General features: G+C 38.5%; 1 protein-coding gene and 1 pseudogene across 1 annotated transcript in view; one reads left to right on the top strand and one right to left on the bottom strand.

Annotated features, from left to right (window-relative positions):
* Positions 1–23256, bottom strand: part of Lsamp (limbic system associated membrane protein) — a 2154604-nt gene that overhangs the window by 1759149 nt on the left and 372199 nt on the right. The gene's annotated exons all lie outside the window — the stretch shown is intronic.
* Positions 1–23256, top strand: part of LOC116897706 — a 52090-nt pseudogene that overhangs the window by 6060 nt on the left and 22774 nt on the right.

The raw sequence follows: 23256 nt of genomic DNA, 5'->3' as shown, positions 1-23256 counted from the left end.
AGCAGGAAAAGGCATACATTCTTCATACAATCCCCAAGGTTATAATACGATATATATACAATTAGCATATGCAAAGGAGAAGTTGGCTGCCAAGCATGCTGAGTGATGACTACAGCCATGGTGGATGTCATGAGCTATAGGGCAGAAGGCAGGCTTATCGAGTCTATAAGTATCCTTGGTCTGGAATTAGATGTCTTGAGCAACGTCTTTTGAGCAGAATACAAGCAAAGATTCTAAAACCAGTTTACATGTATGAGAGTAATACAGTCAACCGGCTGCATTGCAACGACTGTGCTGATCTGAATTTGCCTCAATTAAAAAGCTCTTTCATTGAACTGAAGTTTCTGAAAACGTTACTTAATGGCACCACTGTACTTTTACTGGGTTCATTCAGCCGAAACCCATGTGCTTGTTATGTTTTCTTTTATTCTCCTGTTCTATTGTAGAACCGTAACAATAAAAGTGAATTTAAACCACTGAATTTTAATTCAGAAGCTACCTTTTCTTCAAATGAGGCAGCATGCTGTACCTGCAAAATCTGGAGGTCTGTGGAGCCAGGCTAGTGTTTGGAATGTGGCTGTAACATGTTGGGTCTAAGCACTGGGACTGCAGGATTCGCCGGATGATGGCTTCATTTCATGGATCCTCTGCTTCTTTATCTTATGAATTGAAGATGGGATTATTCACTTAACAGAGCATTTGGCACGCACCTGACACATACTTGACACCCCCAGCCAGGCGCCGTTGTTTGCAGCATAGCAGGAGCCACGCCGTAATCATCCACACCATTTTAACTGACTAGAGGGATGAAGCAAACATCAGGCATGTGTATTCCGCTTCGAAGTTTGTGAATATGGCTCTGGCTTTCGACAAGACAGAATTTCAGAGGGCGATTCTGGAGTTAAACCAAATGTCTTTCAGAGAGAGGCAGGGGAAAACAGCCAGTGCTTCGTGGCAATAGTGGGGTCTGCTTTGCAAAAGCAACAGCATGCTGAGGGGCCAGTGGTGGCTGATGTGGGAGCTCAGGTACAATAAAAGTTATTGGTCCAGCTGATTCTTCTTAATCAGGACTTAATCTCAGGCTACAGATCCCAGCCCCTCGCCCTGGTCACGTAGTCCTCCCCACTCCCCGCCCTGTCCTGTTTTCTAGTTATTCCTCCGCCCTTCCCTCTTTAGTACTTGCTGTCAGTCCTACATGTGATAGTGATACAAGTCCAGCACATCATTGACTCTCCCTTCCTTCCCTAACATCTGCCACACTGCCTACAAAAGTACTCTTTCTCTGAAGACACGATGGGCACGCTCAGTCTCAATACTGGTAACTACCTAAAATTCCCTCAACTCTACCGAGTTCAGAGATTTATAACTTCTAAGTTGTTACCAGTCCTCTGGATGTCACTGAGAACTTTATCAAGGGTAGAAAACAAACAAACGAAAAACAGAAGTTTTCTATTTTTTTTAATAACAATGATAGTTGTCTACAGAGCATATCTTTGTCTGAAATATTTCCTTGGTCCTTTTGTTAGCTAAAAATATGCAAATAAGTCCTTAACAGTGACCAAAATATCTCTAGTTCATTCAATGTTCAGTAACTGAACTGGATGCAATTCAGGTATAGGAGTGGGGTATGGGAAGGCATTTTGTGGACTGGAAATTTATGATTGATGAAAAGTTTGCACTTGCTTTTCTCTAGTATTCGATCTATGTTAGAATTTTTTTTTCAAACTCAAGAGATTTGGGGGGATGCTGAACTACAGAGTTGAAGAAATGTTCTAACCTGGAGGCTCTTTGGTTTATAACAGAAACACATGAATGGCTTGTGAAAACACAGGTTTCTGGGCAATTTCTCAAAAAGCAAGTATGGACTGAGGGCTGGAATTCACAAGACTCCACATGACAAGGGCCTGAGGATTACACTTTATAAATACTGTCCCTTTTATCAGGCAGAAATCTTAATAAATTCTTACTAGGTAATTTTTGAAATTATTCAAATTACACACTGTAATTCTATTTTTAAAAGAAGAAAAATCCTTACAGCCTGGATTATCTACAAAGCTTTATCATCACCATCTTTCCTTGCCCCAACCCACTCACTTGTCATGATATCAGGAAAATCCTATCTTTTGCATACTTCTTAACATGTTGACAGCTCCATTTTTGGGTGGTCAGGATCATGTTCAGTGATAATATGAAATTAAGCTAAAAGTCATCATTGCTCTCTTTAAAGGGAGAAGTTTTTTAATATAAAGAAGCAATATACTTCACTGGAAAATATCAAACCATAAATCTTCTTATGCTTTCCTTGGGGTGAATGAAAATGTTGATTAAACAAAGTGGCTTTGGGGAAATCAAAGACTGTGATGGTAGATTGAGAGAGAGAGAGAGAGAGAGAGAGAGAGAGAGAGAGAGAGAGAGAGAGAAGAAAATCAGTGTTTTCCAGTACCTACTGTGTTTGGCACCAAAGAGGCCCAGAGGGTTTCATTTGAATATCAAATGTCAGCATTGTGCACTGCACAAATGCTACCTTTTCCTTAGTGTAGGAGAAGAGTTCACATGAGATGTTCCACCCTCTCTACCTGTATACATACCACAGACTTACAAACTGTCCTAACTGGCCAGTGACCTCTATCATAACAATTTTGTGTGGTAGAGAAAAATCAGAATAAGTAAGTGACCACTAAACGGGCAATGTGCCTGAAGCCAGATTGCTGCTGAGTAATGAAGCTGACCTACACTGCGGGTGTGGCTACTAAGTCTGCAAGGAGTCCTAGAGCGGACACGGGGATGTTTTCTTTCTATGTAGGAGAGCCCATGGTGTGTTTTACATAGAAAAATTAAACACATTGCTACATAACACAGAAAGACCTAACAATAGGTTTGAAAATTGCCTATCTAAACAGCCTTTCTCTCTCTTCTTTCTCATTAAGGTCTCTCATTCTTCGTGTGCTGGAACAGAGGCAGGAGACAGATGAGGGTTCAGGTCAAAAGGATCGTGTCATCTCTCGAAGCTGTGCATGTGCTCCGAGATCAGAAGATGGGTGCTGCAGCAGTCTCTGGAGAACTGTTTGGAGTCCCAGATGCAATTCCATGAATATCATGAGTGCCTATTTTATTCTCTGAATGGGTCAACACAAAGGAAAGCAAAAGAAAAAAATCTAAATTGCTGCTATTAAATGGCAGGCTGCCAGACATCGGAGAGAGCCCACACTGACACAATATCTCAGCTCTAAAGGGAAAATTGAAAGCCAAGATTCTGCATCTCTTCCAAATATCTAGCCAATCAGCCTCAAGGCTTCCACTCTCACACGTGTGACCTTCTTTCTAAGACACTCAGGAGTCATCCTGCAGATGCTCCAGGTGCAGATGGAGAAAGCGGGAGCTGGTGGCTTGGCGCTAAAGGATAGCTTGTACCATGAGTAAAGTAGAGCCCACCCCCATCTCCCAGTCCTTATGTAGCGACAGAACCTTATACCTGGCTAACACGCAATAGGAACAAAGGGGTATCCTCTGAGGGGCTCAGTGCTTCCTCTCTCACTTGTTTTCACAATGAAAAGTAATGCATGGAAGACAGAATCGATAGCAGAAATGGCACATAGCCTATATATGCCCAACCTGCTCTGCGCCTTCAAGTCAGCGCTCTACAGAGGTGGAGCAGCGGGAGCCTGGAGTTGCATTTCTTCTTGCTCCTTATGGACTTCCAGGGAACATAGCCGTTGGCTACTGGATTGAATTCTGAATTGCAAGGATTTATTTTTGACATGGCCAGCCTGGCACGGCTGGAGATGACGCAGATGCTGAGTTAAGTGTAGCATTAGGAGTCCCCAGACCTAATATCTTCTTAATAAAGAATGTTGTTTTCGCTTCTGACATAAAGGAAATTGTTTTTGTATGTGCCCAGAATGCAGCCCTGAGTCTATTGAGTTAAGATGTGGACTGGGGAGAAACCTAGTTAGGTTTGTGTACAGAATACTCCACCTTTTTGCACCTGCCCATTCGATGTGCTCTAGGCCTGAGAAACTATACAAAGGAGGTGTGGGTGACGCTAACAGGCTTAGGGCTAGTAACATCAAACCACAAGGAGGAGAGCTGGCTGCCGAGAGCCAACAAACTTGGCATTGCAACCTGACAGACTGTCCAGATGGCAAACGTCATTCAAGTGTATATTATATTTTGAATAGGATTATCCCTTAAACCCCTTATAACTCTTTAAATTCTATAAAGAGATAAATCTTGTGGTACATACAGAGCTTTCATTTGCCATCCCCCTGCTCCCTCCTAGAAATAACAAACCACTCAGCACAAGTAGTGCAAGGAATATATTGCCTATAGTGTTTAACTCTCTGTAGTAAAAGCTGCATACTGTCTGTGCATCTCCCCATTATTTGTGCATATTCAACCTTAAACTATTATCATGTGTATTCAACGCTCTGTCCTTATACATATATCATGACCGGGAAGCATGAGTTCATCATTTTACTTTTGTTTTCCTGGTCCTTTAAAGTCTAAAATTTCACTCTACACCAAGTTACGATGTTCTATGAAGCCAATGGATTAGTGAGCAGCTACCATTTTCTAGGGTTTGGAAATATAAAAAAAAAAACAGATAACATACAATATTGACCATTCTTCCATTCTAAATGTAACCATTCCTAGACCCAAGTTAAGATTTCTATTTGTGGTCTTGCACTCTTAAGGTTCACTCCCTCTGATGTTCAAATAGGCTCTTCCCTGAAGTTAGCCAGATCTGCCAGGTACACTCTAAAACCATTATGCTGACAGCTTCATTTCGTTGCCTTGAACACTGGCTTCTACCTGGATTTGGAGAGAGCAATGTAAAGTTGTATTCCACTAACATATGATCCAAGATTTGAATACCCTGAATGTCCTACATCAGAAGCATTGCCAGTTGAGAGGGACAGAAAGCAACTGATCATATCAAAACATGCACTCATTCCCAAGGTTTCCTCCTGGACATGATATATATTTAGTTAGCCAGAGGAAAATTGATATAGCCATCCCTCCTACTAATTGGCTGCTGAACCATCATCATCCTGTAGGGAATGGCAGAAAATATTTGGAAATGATAGCACACTCTATTCCTCTATGTCATGATTCTCAACCTGTCAGTTATGAACGTCAAACCTTCCATTAAATATCCTCCTGTCAATCCTTACTTATGTTAAGGTTCTTCAACAGAATTCTCTGTCCTTTCCATAGGAACATTTACACAGAAGATCATGTCCTGTGACCTTTAAGAGTTGTTTTGATTTTCATGACAGTTCTCTTGTGAGGTAAGTCATTGAAAGGAAGAAATGTTAAAAATTTTTTGCATTGAATTCAAGAGTAACCAGTTCTAGGCCCATTTGGTTCTTGACTAAGGCAAGTGCAAACAGAATGTAACATGAGGAAATCAAGTTAGATGCGATATTCCCAGAGAACAAACAAAATATTTTTAGTAGGAATATATTTGATTGGAAGTTTTCTTTCTTTTAAGAAACAACTTTTAAGGTATGTCAAAGACAATAAGGCACACACACACACACACACACACACACACACACACACACACAACGATACAAACCATTACAATCAATGAACTGTAGTGAGAATTGGCCGAAAACACTTTGTTAATTATCCTCACTGCATATTGACTACAAGTACAGAAAGTTTGTTCTGAGCACTCATTCATGCTTGGTTACTTATACACTCTATCTTTTTCCCTTTCTTCCCTTGTTTTAAACTTCTTGTCTGTATCACTATGAATTGAGTATGGGTCCTTCCTGCCTGGATACTTTACTACTGAGATACATACACAGTCCTTGTCTTCCACTTCCATTGCCTTTTTTTTTCTTTGAGGGAGAACCTTACTAAGTTGCCTAGCTTTGCTTTAAAACAATGACCCTCATGCCTCAGACTTATGAGGAACTAGAATTACCTGCCCTTGGCAACAGGTCTGGCATCACATGAATCTTAAAGGATCCAGTTTTAAATTTGCCAAAATTCTCTGTCTAATGTAATGTCTTCATTGTAATTCTATAGAAACTGAGCTATACGGATTTTTCCATTATCATTTGCATTTTGTTATTGACAAAAGGTTTCTCCGTGTAGGCTATCCTGGAACTTGGTTGGTAGACCAGGCTGGCCTCTAACTTAGAGAACGGCCTGATTCTGCCTATGGAATGCTGGGGTTAAAAGCAAGCACCACCACCATCCAGCATCATCATTTACTTTGAAGAAAGAAGTTTGGGAGACTGATAGAACGGTTTGTTTTCCAGGGGATAAAATGTAATGCATTACAAATATGTTGCTCTTCTATGGTTCAAAACCAGATATACAATTAGGAAATTAGAACAAAAGCTAGCAGATATGTAACCACATTAGGACTGCAAGGATCCACTTAATAACAATCGACTAATGACATCACATGTATTTATGTACTTGAAATCATTTCATTAGTCTGAAAATTAAGCATATGCTGCTACTGAGAAGAGGAACAAGAGAGACTGGTTTGCTCAGGAGACTGGTAACGGCACGCAAAGCTATTTATCTTGAGATTACAGGGCTGGCTTCCACTGAGAAGCTAAAGACAGTTATTGCTAGTTTATGGCCCATATGAAATGAACTATCATTATCAGTTAAGATGCTCATTTTAGCAGGCTGTCACCACAATGTGGGTTTGGAAAACTCAACGCCCATGTGGACCACTGGCAGTTTGAAGAGATAATCGGGTTTATTGAAAAGAATTCTTGGCTCCAACCCAGGGGATCTGAGGTCTAGTTCAAGTTGTGACTTTCAGAGTAAGTAACTTGTCTGTCACCTTTCTAGGGTGGGGCTGTGGTTGGGATGAGAAGGACAAGGGCTCAGGCGATCTTCAGAATAACTTCTAGCCCTAGTGTCAGGTTGTTTCATGGAAAGGAATGCGCACTCTTGGGTATTCTGAATAGGAGTTTTCTCTTTATTCTCCCCTGACCTACCTGCCAAATAGTCACTGGCTTTGCTTTCTGATTTTAGTCCAGGTTCATTTCCAGGGAAAATGAAAGAGGACACCAGCTTTTCAGTTCCCCGTTCAGACCAGCAATTTACATATTATTTTTCAATCTACAACAGATTCAGGCGTAGGTATGTAACTCTGACTCAGTCAAAGATCTCTCCTCCCCTTTTCCTTACCCTTCCATTCACCTGCCCCCCACTCTCCTCTCTGTTTCTTTCCCTTTTCTCTTCCCTTCCCTCTCCTCTCATCGTTTTTTCTTAACTTTTCTTGTATACAAGAGTCCAGCACACAGTATTCCAGGAAACTCCCTGAAGAAAAGTAATTTTAAGTGCATTTCTAAACCAATAAACTATAATTTTTTTTAATATGGCACCTTTTATTTATTCAAAAGAAAGTAGGTAGATGGGAGTTCTGAGACCGTGCAAAAATTCAATGCTTACGGCTTTTTCAAATGTGTATTGCTATTCATAGAGAATAGCTACCAGGCCAGGTCTCTTTGTTTATAACCTATTTAGTTACACCATTCCTGTTGTCGTTTCCAGTCTTGACTTTCTCTATTCTCAGTAAAATACTCAAACACCTTATTAGAAACACCTTTGTTTGAAATAATGGCATGATTTGTAGATGGCGGGAAAAATGATGCTTTATTTTCCCTTAAAATTTGGACTTAGGTGCTTAAAAAGTAAAGACCAGTGTGGAAGTCTTAGTGTAAAACTGCTTCAACTACCAAATTGGGACAGGTGAGAAGACACTACTACAATTTCAAGCCACCAGAGTATAAAATACTTGAGCCCACCATTTGGATGGCTCTATAGTACTAATTTCATGGGCACTGGTACTCTAGTCTTCACAGAGGCAGACAAAGAAGCCAGCATCCGTACCTTTTATGGTGTTTATTCAAGGCCACACATGAGTTCCGATTTGCTTTCTGACTGAATAGCAGATTCTACTAACCGAGGAAATTCCCATCCCTGGTTATCCCTTCATGTAGTTTCAGGGAGGATTGGGCTTCATGTCAATACATCTGTTTTGAGAAACTCATCAACTTACTAGGGTAAGTTTCCTTGCATGAATGAAGAAGTGAGGTGATGAGATGTAGACTAGCAACAGATGCAGCCAGGTGTCTCTTTAAAAGTTCCCTTCCTACACAGTGAACTGCTTAGAGGCTTTGTGTCCAGAACTTTTCCTTCATGTTCTGTGGAAGGAAATTCATGTCTACTTAGAGAAATGATAACATTTAAATGGAAGTTAGCACAGTGGTTATTGGGAGAGATCTTGGGCCTTGCACTTCTCAGCAACATGTCTCTGTTTAAGGGAGTTGGGTCTTAGATTCTACAACTAACGAGAAGACACCAGATATTATTTAAGTGTTTCGTCTATACTTTATTCCCAATGATGTGCAGTTCAATGGTTAGCTATCTTGAGCACACCCACAACATGTGGAACACATGCTGTGATTTCCGGTTGGTCATTCATTCCTTTTACCCTACATTCCTGCTCATGGTAGCCAGCCACTGCTTGGTACACAGGCAGGAACACCTGGCCAACATCTTTACAATCTTGAGAGCTTTGGAGAGTTCTGGAGTTCCTTTATGCAGCATCAGTAAATCTATTACATTTAAATAAAGCCTACACTGTCTGCTTTGATCAGTTCTAATCATAAACCTTGCGATTTGTGTCCTCTGAATTATAGATGTGGTCCATTTTGTTTTAAACACACCAGATTCTCCAACCCCTTCCCCAGATTCACTCTTCGGTTTATAGGAATGAAGAACTGGACTGTGATCCATTACCACTGCACGGGGAATTGATTTGGGGGAAAGACCTGCGATTATAGGATAGAATGTGAATGGGGATGGTTTGGGCCAATCTCAGCTCTGATTTCTCCACTTGTGTGCGGTGCAGTGTGAGTGACAAGGGGCGTGAGGAGTGCTTCATAAGATGTAAAAAGAACTGATTGATTTATCGATCTAAGGAAGACAGTCTCCTTGACGGAGACATGCTGTCAAACAGTGGCAGGATGCGAGGCTAAAAGCCCTCCAGATTGATTACTCTACCTGGCACCTGATCCCTCATCACAGTGTCAGGTGAAAAGTTCTGGAAATGTACTCACAGCTGCATTAATGAGATAGGAGGAGAGCAAACAAGGAGCCCAGGTCAGCCACAGCTCTGGCTGGGAGAGGCTTTCCCAGGGCTTTGAGTTTCCACAAAGCAGCAAGTCCCTTAGACAGTGTGAAACACACGGTCTGGCAATGAGACAAAAGAGCTAAGTCACCTGTAACTGTCTGTAGCTGCAATGACACCTCTCAAGGTGCTGGCTTCCCGATTGGCTTTTCCCATCAGTCATTCTTTCTGAAAGAGGGGCAATTCCAGTTTGAGCGCTTACACCATTGGAAAATGCTGTGTCGATCGTCTAAGACACACACCTGGAATAGGATGCAACACACTTTCCTCCTTAACTGAGTTGGAGAATCTCCAGGCACAAACATCAGTGCATCCTATCATGAAGATCCAAAGGAGAACTTAAAAGGAAAACACCTACAACCTCATGATGTGATCTTTATCCACCTGCTTTACACAGAAAATCACAGCCAAATCAAACACCCAGTGAAAATGAGGAAGGCACTTCAATGCTAACATGAGAAAAAAATAATAAAATAAGTAAATACAGAATAATCATAGACTTTTATGACAGGAGATGGAGAGACTTCATAGTGTTTAAGAATACTTATTGTTCTTTCCAAGCAAGTCAATTTCCAGTACCCTGTAGCATTTCCCAAACATCTGAACTCCAGTTCCTGGGTATTTAACAACCTTACTTCCTCAGCAGAATTCTCTGGGCACTGGGCACAAAGGTAGTGTGTGTGTGTGTGTGTGTGTGTGTGTGTGTGTGTGTGTGTGTGTGTGTGTGTGTGTATTTCAGCAAAGCACTCATATACAAAAAATTAGAATGAATACAATTAGGCCAAAAACATATAATTTTTTAAAATTCTCATGCAATCTGTGGCAAGTAGAGTTACATTATTTTGAAAGATAATCATCTAAAAGCTTGACACATTAAAAGAGAAATTAGCTATCTCCAAATACTGAAAGAATATATGTTTAGTATACAATGTTTTCTGTGCTCTGGGGGGTAAAGGATTATGTAGAGATGTGGAATATTAAATCTGTTAGTCCATCATTTCTAGCACTAAATTACAAACCACAGATTTTTACAAAATTCTATAATTCTAAAGTGAAAAATTGTAGGTACATACAGAAAGTTAAATTTAATGAAGTAAGAGAATTCTTCCCTCAATTATCTTACCCATCGGAGCAAAACTCCCACTATATATTAATGTAGGAGGAGATGGGATTTGAACTTCTATTCTCCACCATTACTGTTGTATTATGACTATATATTCAAACTCTCTAGGCATCTATATTTTTCTACTGGCTATAAATGTATTAAATTATTTCTTACCAATAACAGCAGCAGTATGAACAGCATCAACAAGAACAAAATCTATAATAAATCTCCACCTTCTCCCAATAGTAACGATACAATCAACTGTTCATCATTTACCTTAATGCCCTGATATAACTAGATAGCCAGTCAGTGCCCAATTATAATAGGTTTCTTTTGTTCCTTGGGAGTAATAATATTATATATAGAGCACTGAGTATAAATCTAGAAAATATGCCCTATTTTAAATGTAACATGAAAGATTGAAGGAATGGTCTTGGGACAGATGGAAATTACAGTAAGAATAAGTTTCTAGCTGGATGACAATAAAATCTGACAAAATAAACCCTTTATCAGTCACAATGTAAAGAGGAATGGTGACTGCTGAATTTGTCTCTGAGGGTAACCCTTTAGATGGAGCAAGAGTTCCTTCAGGCAGTTTCATAACTGACTGAACATTTCTGCACAAGGGATTTCAAATAGATCTGTGAGCTTTGTGGGGGGAAAAAAGGAAAAGAAAAACTGTTGTCACTCATTTCTAACTGAATTTATCATTAACTTCAATTATGGATTCATTAAAAATCTGTAGTGGTATTAAAATTATATTTGAAGACATTTATAGAATCACAGACACTTTCACAGTTTCATATTACAGTGCTTAGAATCCTACAGGTTTTTAATATAATATGCAATTTTCACTCCTACCTATTGGGAAGTTTCAGCACAATTGAAACTCGCTTTCAGCTTTTGCTGCCTACTGTATCAGTAAATGTCAGATATATATCATAAGTTTTATATTTTGGTAATTACACTGGGAAATAATTGGTTTATTTCCAATTACTCCTTGAAGTGTTGACAGAATCAAATGGAGTTCCGACACCGTTGTGGCAGCCCTCGGAAAAATAAACAGAGGCAGGAAGTTCTGAAGAGAGAGGTCTCCAGCATTTTTGTCTCACTGTAACCATCACAAAACATTGGGAAAAGCGCAGGTTTGAACACGGGTCACCAAAACCTCATGAAAAATAATTCTGTAGAGACATTTGTCCCATATCTACTTGTTCAGCCTCGACTGGTGCAACCCTTGTTATTGCTCCTGTAGTCAAGGGTTATACATTCAAGGATCATATGCAGTACTTCAGAGTTTTGCTTTTTAATATGGACTCTTACTCACTCTGGGAGTATGTCCAAACTTTGCTATTCCGGTGCCATTTCCTAAATCCTGACATTGTTATGGACAGGTGCTCTCTGAACATTACCAAGGTAGACATGTTTGGTTTCAGAAGTGGGTTAAGATGTACTGCCACCTTAGAGAGAGGCATTTGACTAGGGACATGATGAAGATAATGGAGTGCCTGCATTGAGCCCTTTGTGGACTCAATTTACCTTTCACTGATTTGGGAAATAGGTTATTAGCTTGAATTCGCTTCTTTTGGTTTTATGTGGGAACTGATTTGATTAAGACCTCCTTAAGCAAAGGTCCTTGGAAACATGATGTTTGCCTTTCCTAGAAAGCATTTTTTCCTAGTGAAAGGGTTCTCTCCTAGTGATAACTCAGATGTCAAGAGAATTTATTCTCTGTAAGCACTTCAGTATCACCAGTGTGTGGTCCTGTAGTTTTCTATCCATTTCAATACTTTGAGTCACATAGCTGAATTGACTTTCCTGAATTTTCGGTTTTAGCCACTTTCATTCAATTATCTGCCCTGATAAATAACTTGATGCTTTAATTTTTAAAAAGTAATCATTTCTAACATGTTTTATTTGAAATGGAGTCATGCCACTCTTCCCTTCCTTTTTCTCCCTCCAGTCCATTTTCAGCTACTCTCCCTTGAGCGACTCCCATACTGTCATATTGTATGTGTTGTGTGTGTTGGGGGGGTTAGCCACTGGGGTGTGGGATACGCTTTAGTGAGGCAAAAAGCAGGGAGTGTTTGACTCTATCTCCAGGTAGCACTGCCGTTGAGTTGGGTGTTGGGCTTTAGAGAAGTAGCTAAACACTGCTCAGGGGATATGAAAACACAGTATAAGAACGGAGAGGCAACAGTTGGGGATCCCTGACACCCTGGGTGTCCAGATGCCACTGGGGTGTTGCACAGATGAGTTAGGAATGTAGAATGGTGTCAACAGGCCTGTGACAAGGCCAGGACCATTGCAAGCACATGGGCTGAGGACAACAATGAATCCAGTGCTAGGAAAATGGGAGCTCCAGGTTAGCTCACCTGTGATGGTAGCAGTGGTTGTCTGGAAGCTCAGAGAAGCCTTCTGAGGTAATCTTAGGCTATGCCTCTGTAGGGAAAGACCTTCTCCATGCTCCCCATGGCAATTCAATGGAAGAGACAGTCCATATTTATTCATACCGATTATGGAAAATAAATGCATGTCAACTTCTCGGGATCGAGCAGAGATGAAATACTTTTTGCAGGGAGGAATGTCCAGGAAGCAAAGATTATTGGCTAAACCCTCAGTGCCTCTAGTTTCATGAATTCTGACTTTTTATGTAATCTTCAGTTATTCCATTCAAACTCTATTTGAATTAGCATGGAGAACTCTGTCCTGGGCTGTTTGGCCACAGGTCACGTTTCCTTATGTGGGGATTGTGGAATGTGTTCAAGGCCGGAAATCTAATAAGGGTCAGGGCGGTGCCTACTGTTCCAGGTGTGTACCTGTCTACCAAGGTCTCGGACCAACTCTACCTTACCAAATGTCCTGGCATGGTCTGTTGTCCCACAACATTGATTACATCTTATTCCTACATTATTTGCTACACACACACACACACACACACACACACACACACACACACACACACACACACACACAAGCATGCACTCATACTACAAACTACAGATGACTGAATATGCTTTTGTCGTTTGTGTATATATAACTTCAAGTTTGACACTCGTCTGGACAACATGCCTCTGAACACTCCTTTGGACAACAAATATGGAGGCTCATACTTTGGGGAGGATAATTCTATATTCCTAAGATTCTTTACTTTCTGATAGTTCTTCGTCTAAGGGTGAGACCCCTTAAGGTTTACCTTCTTCAGTATTAACAGGTCCAATGGTTGACATTGCTCCTGTTTTGTGTATGCAAGCATTTCTAGGTAGGACTATTTCATAACAAACTTCCTGGTATGTCGGCTCTCATACCCCCTCCCCATAAGCCCATGATGTTCCTTGAGCCATGAATCCTAAAACTGTAATGTAGATATATCCCTTAGGATATATGCCAGACTTACAGAATTAGGAGAAATTATTCTGTTTGTCAATATTACGAATGTTATTTGTAGCATGTGCAGATGTTCTTCTTGAAGGTGAGGAATAAACTATTGTTTCTGTTTATCCAAGAGATGCTATCACAAACAATTGGTGAGATCTGTCAAATGATTTCTCTATATTAATAAATATAATCTCGTAAACTTTCCTGAATTAGCTTGCAATCAAAGGCAGATTACACTGGTTTGTTATCAAACATAAAACCAGCATAATATCAAATTGCATAAACAGTATTTGGTCATGGTGTTTTGATATATAGGTTTAATGTGCATATATGTTTAAATATACATCTACATATATCTATGTAAGTTAATTTATATACACAATTTCTATAGCTTATACATTCCATAGAATTGATAGAAAGTAACTTGCTCTCTGTTTTGTTTGCTTTTTGGAAGACCTTTTGCAGAGTTTGTGTTAAGTTTTTATACATGTCAAAGAATTGTCTAAAGAAACATTCTGCATTAAAGATTGCTTTGGAGAATTTTTAAAATTACAAATTTGGTTACTAGGTCTATGAGAACCACCATTTCAGTTTCTTGATGTGCAAGTTGCATTTTGTCATTTTGAGAAATTGGAACTATCATTTAAGATAAGAAATTTGCTGGCATAGTCGTTTCTAATATCTGCTTAGCATCCTTTCCCTATCTAGAACACGTTCAGTGGTACCCTTTGTTTCTTTTCAAGTGTATGAAACTTTTTTCTGTAGCATCTGTCTGTCTATCTATCTATCTATCTATCTATCTATCTATCTATCTCTCTCTCTCTCTCTCTATCTATCTATCTATCATCTTTCTACCTATCATCGATCATCTTCTATCAACTTTGCTGGTTGTTAGCATTGTCCTTTCATCTTTGGGTAAGACAGTTGACTTCAACAAAGATCATGACGGCTGCATGGAAAGGGTTTTAACTGGAAAAGTCCTCTCCCTGACCCCTGATCCATTTTAGTAGTTTTTCATGTTGTATTTCTTTCTTCCTTTCTTTCTTTCTTTCTTTCTTTCTTTCTTTCTTTCTTTCTTTCTCTCTTTCTTTCTTCTTTCTGTTTATTTCAGTTTTCTAGTGTTCTGGGTAGTCAGACTGTTCAGATATTTCCCCACACCTTACAGCAAAGTCATTTGGAATGTCACACTTTGCACAAAGCACTGCGTTAGCCAGTCATATACTGCATCTTCATTTTCCTTCAACTTAATATATTTTTTAAATTTTCCGTTGGGACATCTTCTTTGATTTATAGATCGTTTAGAAGTGTGTTGCTTAGCTATAAGAGTTCTGACTTTTTATTTATCTTCAGTTATATTGCATTCAAATTCTAGTCCACTCAGCCAAAGATATACATTTTGTATAATTTTAGTCATATAAATGTGTTTTCTGACACAGGATGTGGTCCGTCTTGGTATGTATTCCATGGACAATTAAAATTGCATTTATATGGTACTGTGTCGGGTGTCCTATTCATGAGGATTAAGGATTTTTGCCTGATATCACTGATACTTTGCCTTCATGAATTTTATCACTACGTAAGGAAGGCATTTCAATAACCACCCACAGTTCTATGTCTGTCTGTTTCTCCTTTCACTTATCTTATTTAGGTGAGGGTGTTATATGGTGCATATAAAGCCTATTGAGGATTGCTGTTTCTAACTGTTGATTTTTTTTTGGCTTTGTTTCTGGTGAATTTATTGACCCTGAAATATCTTTTATTTGGTGTTAATATAGGTACTTTACTCTCTCATTTTATATTTGTATATCACATCATTTTCCATTTTCCACCTTTCTTCCAACTTACTTTTTTTTTTTGGTTCTTTTTGGTTCTTTTTTTCGGATGGGGACCAAACCCAGAGCCTGAAATGTATGTATTTATTTTAGATAAGTTATAGGTAATTTATGATTTTAATTCTTTTTGTTGTTTTTTTTTAAACTTGGAATAGTTTTATCACTTACGTCTAAAGCAATCATTTCATACATTAGAAATTAACTATGGTATATTTATTGGCTTTTTGTGTGCTCTGTCTCTTTGTCTATTTATTTTCCTTTTTAATTACTGTTCTCTGGGTTGCACCAGTTAATTTTAGAACTTCCATTGCCTAGAGTATCATAAAGTTAACTTTTTGTGTATCTTTGTAATTCAAGGCATATGTAGTACATACTGAACACATCACATCTAAACTTATTGACATCAATAAAGCATAGAAACTCTAACTTTACGTTTCTTTACTCTAGTTTACAACATAGACATTTAAAATACATTTACACAAACTTAGAGCAGTGTTAGAATGTGTTATATTTATGTCAACTGTCAAGTATAATTTTGAAAAATAAAATGTAGAGAAAATTTGCAATCAATATTTTAATAAATTTGCCATTATTTTAGGATTGGTCCTCCTACTACAAGTTCTCTTAGTACTTCACTGAAAATTCCTGAATTTTATTTCATCCCCCCCTTTTTTTTCTTTTTCTTTTTGTCTTTTGGAAACAGAATCACTATGTAGACTAGGTTAGCCTTGAACTCAGACAGGTTCTCCTGCCTCTGCCTTCTGAGTCCTGATGTTAAAGTCACTGCTCCATGCCCTTTGTTTTAAAGAATATCTTCAATGGATATTGGTCTCTGGCCTGATTTTTCTTTTACCTTTTCTTTTCACATGCTACTTCTTATTAGTCTTCATGGGCTCTATTGAAAAGTCTATTACCATTAAATTTTTTCACCAATGTAAAGGTTGCCATTTTGTAGCTGTCTTGCTTTCAATATATTTTGCTGTGTTTTCAGTTTTCTAAATTTTGAGTACATCATACCTAACACATTTGTTGGATGTAGCTGTTGTAGCTATATAAGGCTCAAATCAACTTTTTTTTTTACCCATTTTTAACTTCATTCATTTTTCTAAATTTGGCCATAATGTCTTTGAGTACTTTTTTTTCAGCCCTGCCTCAGTTCCTAACTAGCAACATGGGTCCAATGCTATACCCAACTCTTTCGTTGGTTTTCAATTTTTTTCATGTTCCAAATGGATACTTTCTATGTATACTCTTCCAAATGGATACTGTTCTATGTAAGAAGCCATTTGATTGGTCCCTCTGATATTAAACCTATTCAGTGGGTTTATGCTTTTTTTATTGCTAGTACATTCTGTTTGTGATTTCTGTTTCCCTTTTATTGACTTCTAGCTTATTGACATCTTCATGACCGCTTCTCTCTTAAGAGCCTCATTTTCTTGCCAGACACTCTGTTACAGAGAATTTCTAATTGTTCATTAAAACATTTTAATGGTGACTTTATTAAAACGTTTGTGAGAAAATATATGGTCTATGTCATCTCACTGTTGGTGTCTATTGATTACTTTTTAATTGAACTAAAATGAAAAGTGATTGAAACATATGCTTTTGATTATTTTTTTTGAAATGATGAATACTATATAAACATCTCTGAATGGCATTCCTCTGACTCTAATCCAGATTAGGATGGAGAAAGAATTTTATTATTCATGCAGGTGTAGATATCTTGAAGATCTACCCTTTCTTCACTGATACTTCAAATAAGTTGAAGGATAGGACTTATTGAAATTCTGTATGTAAACATTCATTGTGATGACCAGAAGAGTTAAGATTCCCCAGTTCAGCCATTGTTAGTGCAGTTGTGGTGGACTCACACACTATCTATGATAGTGGCCATAGCCAAGTACTTATTGACTAAAGGCTTTTTGTCATTAAGAATGTCTTTTCCTAGTTCATTGCTCTTGTATATGGGAGTAAATTGTTTTATTTTTCATTTTTTGTTTGCAACTTTTGGCAGTTTGAGTTTTTTAATTTCTTCAATTCCAATACCAATCATCAAACTTTAGTATCACATCATTCTTTCAGGAACCTAATCAGTCACCCTTCTAGTTTTATATCATATCACTCATCACGTATAACACATCATCTATCATCTATCATCTATTAAATGTCATATATCTTGGCATTTTATTGTATGTAGTTGGAAGATGAAGAAAAATGCCTTGATTTCATCTCACCAGTACTCAGAGTTTATTCATTAACAATTAGTCTATAAATAGGAACATTAGCTGAATCAAGCTGCTATAGGGTGCTGAGACACACAGCAGTTAAGAGGATTCATCCCAGGGAGTTTCTTAGACTGGGCATCTACAGACTCTCTCATATTTTCTTGTTGCAGACTAACTGATCAGATCAGAGTTTTTGCCTTTATGTCATCTATTGTACCTGCCTGTGACTGACACCAAAAGTCTAGGTCCCTTGACCTTTCATGAAATCTACTAATGAGTCAGACTCAATACCCAGATTGGATCAGAAATCCCAAGTAGAGGCAATTTTGGCATTTATGGGAAAATTTGCTAAAATAATTTCCCTGGACAAATAACTTTTAAAATTATTATTCAAGTGATCCTTTTGTAGACATTGGGATAACACAAAATTAATTCATCCCTTTAGAAACATCTCTTGGTAAAGGAGCATAAATATTAATGTCTCTTAAAACTCACAATCCACTTGAAAATTGGTGTAGTTGCTCTTTGCCTCTGGAAACGCATTTCAATTGAGGAAGAAAAAAGGGGCAGCTAACTGTTCCACATTCAGGTACTTCTCCATATCTCTATTACGATATGGAAACTTATTAAATTCTTAAAAATATTAAAAGTTCTTTTTATGGAGCAACATTTTAGTGTTAGTTGCCACTGTTATACTAGCTGAACTGAACAGAATAACAAAGATAAAAAGTTGAAAGAAGAAAGAAGGAAGGAAGAAAAAAGAAATAAAGAAGGAAGAAATGATGAAAAGACAGCTTGAATAGGTAGCGGTCCTTCAGCAAGGAGAAAGTAGGTCCTATTCTCCAATGTTCTGAAGCTCCTACGGGACTCTATATGTAAGCTGTAGCACTTTAAAGTTTAAAAATGAAGGTGTTACTCAAGTCAAAATAAAATTGATTTTTTTTTCTAAAAATGTAGTGGGAATAAGATTTATGATTGAAAAATTATATTAGAGTAATTAATTTGTTTATTCACCAAAAAGCTGATCTTGGATTCCTTGTAAATTAAATTATCTGCAAGGACGCAGTCATAAGAAGGACAAGAGTGAGTTCTAGTAAACTCAGAAAGAATAGCTAAGTCAGGGCACTTGGGGACTAACAGTAAGCCCATGATGCCTTCCCATTCATCAACTGCATATGATATTTTTCAGAAAAAAACAATGTTTATTTCGGGTTGAGATGATGTGCCTAACCAAGAAAATGAATATTAAAAGTAGAAAACTGTTGGTAATATAATTCATCTTTTTCTGACCAAACCTAAGCTTTATCCCTGCTTCCGGTTAGCCAAACTATACAAAATTAAGGTGTAAACTATCATTGCTTTGAACACTAGGGAAAAAGAAATCCAATATTAGACTTATAGCTATAATCTTTGTAGTTGGGCAACATTAGGATTTGAAATTTAATAAGAGGGTGGAAACCAAAGGAAAATGTGATTGTGAATGCCCATACCCCATGGATTCATATGTCTGAATAATTGGTCCCTGTAGCTGAAAGTATTTGAGAAGATTACCATGTGTCGACACATGCTTCCTTGTAGAGCAGGCTTTGATCTTACTAGTGAGCTTTCTCTGCCCGTGTGCTTGTATCTCAAGATGGGAGCTCTCAGCTACTGTTCCCATAATATGTCAGCCTACCTGCTGCTTGTGCTTCTTACCATGATGGTTATAGACTTTAATCCTCAAACCTTAAGGCCCCAAGGAATTTTCTTTTATAAATTTCCCTGTTCACAGTGCTTTATCATAGCAACATTACAGTAATTTAGATATATGGCAAGGCACATTAACCTATTTTTGATAGTGGGTACCTTAAGTAGTCTTCAGCATTTCTGGTTCCCAGAAGAGAGCAAGGGTATTTGGAGCTCAAACAAAAGGAGGCCAGAATTGAAGTGATATTCACAACCTCCGCAGACTTAACTGGCAACTGGTGATCTTCATACACAGATGGACATGGAAACAAATATATATTTGCAGATAATAATACAAAAAAATTACAGATTTCTCTGTACCAGTGACTACACATGCTCTCCCATGCCTCTGAGCTGGAGAGGAAAAACTGGAGAGCTGCAAAGGTAAGCTTCCTCTTCCCTAGTATTCCAGATCCAGATGGCTAGACAAGAATACATGGGAATCAAAAAGACTGGTGGAAAATATGACCTCAAAAGATAATTTTGTACAACATCTGTATGCAAAATAATATCGCTGGCCTACATTACACAATCATAAAAACAGTGTAAGGTCAGATTATCTTACTCTGTGTGATTGATAGAAGACATCTGGGTTGCTTGATAATGATATGAGTAAACTCACTTAAGGTTCAATATCATGACATTTTAGCTCATATTCAGTAATCTCCAAAGCTAGTAAAACTAGCTGTGCATTTTTCTTATACAGTCTACAAAACACATCAGAGGTCACAAGGCATGGAGTTTGCAATAGGCGCTCTGTGGCCCTCAGTCAGAGAACCACCTCCCATTCATCATTTCATCATTCTGCTCAGCCAGTTGGAGAACTTGTGTCTGCTCTATGATTCTTTCTCATGATCCCTCCTTTCATTAAAAGAAATCTCAGGAAATATTGTTCCAAGACAGCATACTTTCTTTCCCATGACTTCTACGGATAGGGAATGTGGTCAAAGCAAAATAGAAGGGCAAATGACAAGAAAGAAATGAAGATGGTTGGACTCTCTCACATTATTGTACCCAGAGAAGAGGCTCTATGGAATGTTCTTTTTACTACATTGCAGGGCAGATGATAGACCTGGACGCGCTAGAAATTCTGAAACTCTATAAAGCATGATGTTATCAATAATGCATGCCTTCTCCACAGCTTGGTGAAAATAAATTTTTAATATGCCCAGTTTTAAAGAGGAAAACAAGTTTGGGCTGGACTGTTTTTCACCGTGTTGATGCTCCTGTTCATACATAACATGCTCCCATGATTCTTATGCTATCTACACTGGTAACACCCTGATATGGGCACTCATGCTTCCACCAAAACAAAGATGTCTTAGGTTCTCAGTAGTTCTGAGGACAACATAGGATAGTGTTATTTTTAGTCCAAATGTTCTTGAGATAGGAAGCCATCCCAGAGCTATTCCTCTTCATCTCTTCATACCGCATTGTATAGTCAAGTTATAGCTTTGACTTCCTCATTTGTACCCCTAACGTAGGCTCTCTAGTTGCTTTGAAATATGACCTGTTATTAAGATCATATGAGAAGTTAAGACTCAGGTAGGTTTAGTATCACCCTAGCTCAAGGGAAATACTAATGTGTCTTGATGCGACATCATTAAGTCTTTATGATTGTATAAAAGCAACAGTGGAAATCATAAGTGAGATATAATATCCTTCAGATGAAATTTGGAAAGCTGGTCTTCACCAAGCCTCATCTTTAAGCTGCAGGATGTGCGCATAATGCATGTTAGTGCATTGTATTTGTGTGCTTTACTGTACCCCAAAACATCTCTCTAAAACCTACTTTAACAATATATCAGAGTCACCCTTTATTTGATGGAACTGCAATTAGTATAGAGGTAATAATACTTATTCAAATTAAGGAACTTAAATGAAATCCAAATGATATTTGGACTCGACTCATGTTCCTCTAGTAACAAATGCTATCTAATTCTCTGTTTCACACAGGGTTTGAAAGAACCATGAGACTACACTGAGGTCCTTTAGAAGTTATTAAAACGCAAACAGAAGAGGGTTGAGCTGACATTAAAGAGACATGATTTTGAACTCGCATTTTGCTTCACCTGTAGAAACTCTACTTTTAAAAAATAGTTACTGTTATAATTTTTCATGAGTGTTCTCCCTGCATAGCTAGAAGAGGGTGCTGATCCTCGGCAATAGAAGTTAATACGTATAGTGAATCTCCATGTTGGAGCTGCGAACAGAATTTGGGTCCTCTGGAAAAGCTGCAACTGCTTTAAGCTACCAAGCTCCCTTTCCTGCCTTGAAGAAGCTTCTTTTTTGTCTGTTGCTCCCCACGGTATAGTCATATATTAAAAAGAAAGTTATGGGCATGTTCACAAGGTGTACTCTTTGTCCTTGCAGAAAATACCACCTTCTGTTAAAAAGAGAAATATATTTTGAAAACCCACATACGAAGTGTATGTTTGAAATAACAAGTTTAATATTAATATTAATTACGCATTTTGAATAAGTGAGAAGTTACTTTGAGCTGTAGAAATGTGATATAGGTGCTCTGCTGAATTTTACAGACGCCCAACCCTGCCAGACATCAGTACCATGATTTTTCTAAACTTAAAATTGCATTATCATATCTATAAAATTAACATCCTAAATTACTTAAAATAAATATGCATAGCTGTGCACCTGTGTATTGGCCATGCAAATTAGCCCATGCAGTTATGCCTATAGATTAAAATGCATCAGGTTGTAGAACTAAAGGAAAAATCAGTCAGTCCATTTAAATTCTAGTAAGTCCTGCCACATACAGACATTTAGAGAACGCATGCGTTATGGCTTGAGAGAACTTGTCACATGGCGAGGCTTCAGATCCTGGGAGATGTGGGAGCACTGGCAAATGCTGGGATGGTTTTTATCAACTAAAAAGATGATAGAGATGACGTTATAAGGGGAAATTGGAGAAAGTAAACACACAAAGCTTCCAGGGTCTTGTCATCATGCTCTGCAGAGTACATGAAGATTATTCTGTCTTAGAGAACTCAGACTCATGCAAAGCAAATATCCAAACGATCATCATGAATGGGACTATCAATAACTCTGTTGGAAAAAGGATATCTCCCAATGAGAGTACAGTAGATATTATTGCTAAAAGGGATATCGGTAATCGATGAGCTATTAAAACCTATGTTCTTCAAGGTAAAGAAAATAACTTGGCTCTGAGACTGGCATTGGTGAAAGTTAGCTGAGCAGGGTAACTGGATTAAAGTGGAAGAAGGCTGAGTAGTGTCAGGGACAGCTGTCATTAGACTTAGGGCACTGCAATCAGACGGAAAGGATGTAGGAAACAACTAAGCGTGCCATGCAACCTTAAATACAAATCGCTGTGTTTTTATTTTAACACACAAACCAAGAAATATAGTGGGAATGGAAGGGACAAAGCAGAAGCAGGCCTGTCAATCATCAATTCATATGCTCTCAGTTTACAGGAGAATTGAGTCCCAGTGAGGTTGGTGGCACTGGAGCTCCTGAGACAGCAATCAGAGATTAGCGTTCCGCTGCTCTAATCCTTAGGCAAACAACCTGCATCTTGGAGATTACAAAGCAGGGGACTCTTCGGTGCGTCTCTTTTTCACAGGCTCCCTTAACTGCCAGGGCTGGAATGATTGTCATATGTGGAGCCTGGCTCGTCTGTTTCAGTTCAACAGCATGTTGGCAGCTCATTGGTGGTCCCGCCACAAAGCGAGGCACTGCCTGTGCCCTTTCCAATTCCTGCTCATATAAGGGCTCTGCTCAGGCCAGGACTAATTCGTAAAGGCCTTCAGGGTCAAGAGGTTGTTCTGTGTTGAT

Source organism: Rattus rattus, chromosome 4, assembly GCF_011064425.1.
Source record: "Rattus rattus isolate New Zealand chromosome 4, Rrattus_CSIRO_v1, whole genome shotgun sequence".
NCBI classification, from domain to species: domain Eukaryota; kingdom Metazoa; phylum Chordata; class Mammalia; order Rodentia; family Muridae; genus Rattus; species Rattus rattus.
This window is presented reverse-complemented; position numbering and strand designations above follow the sequence as displayed.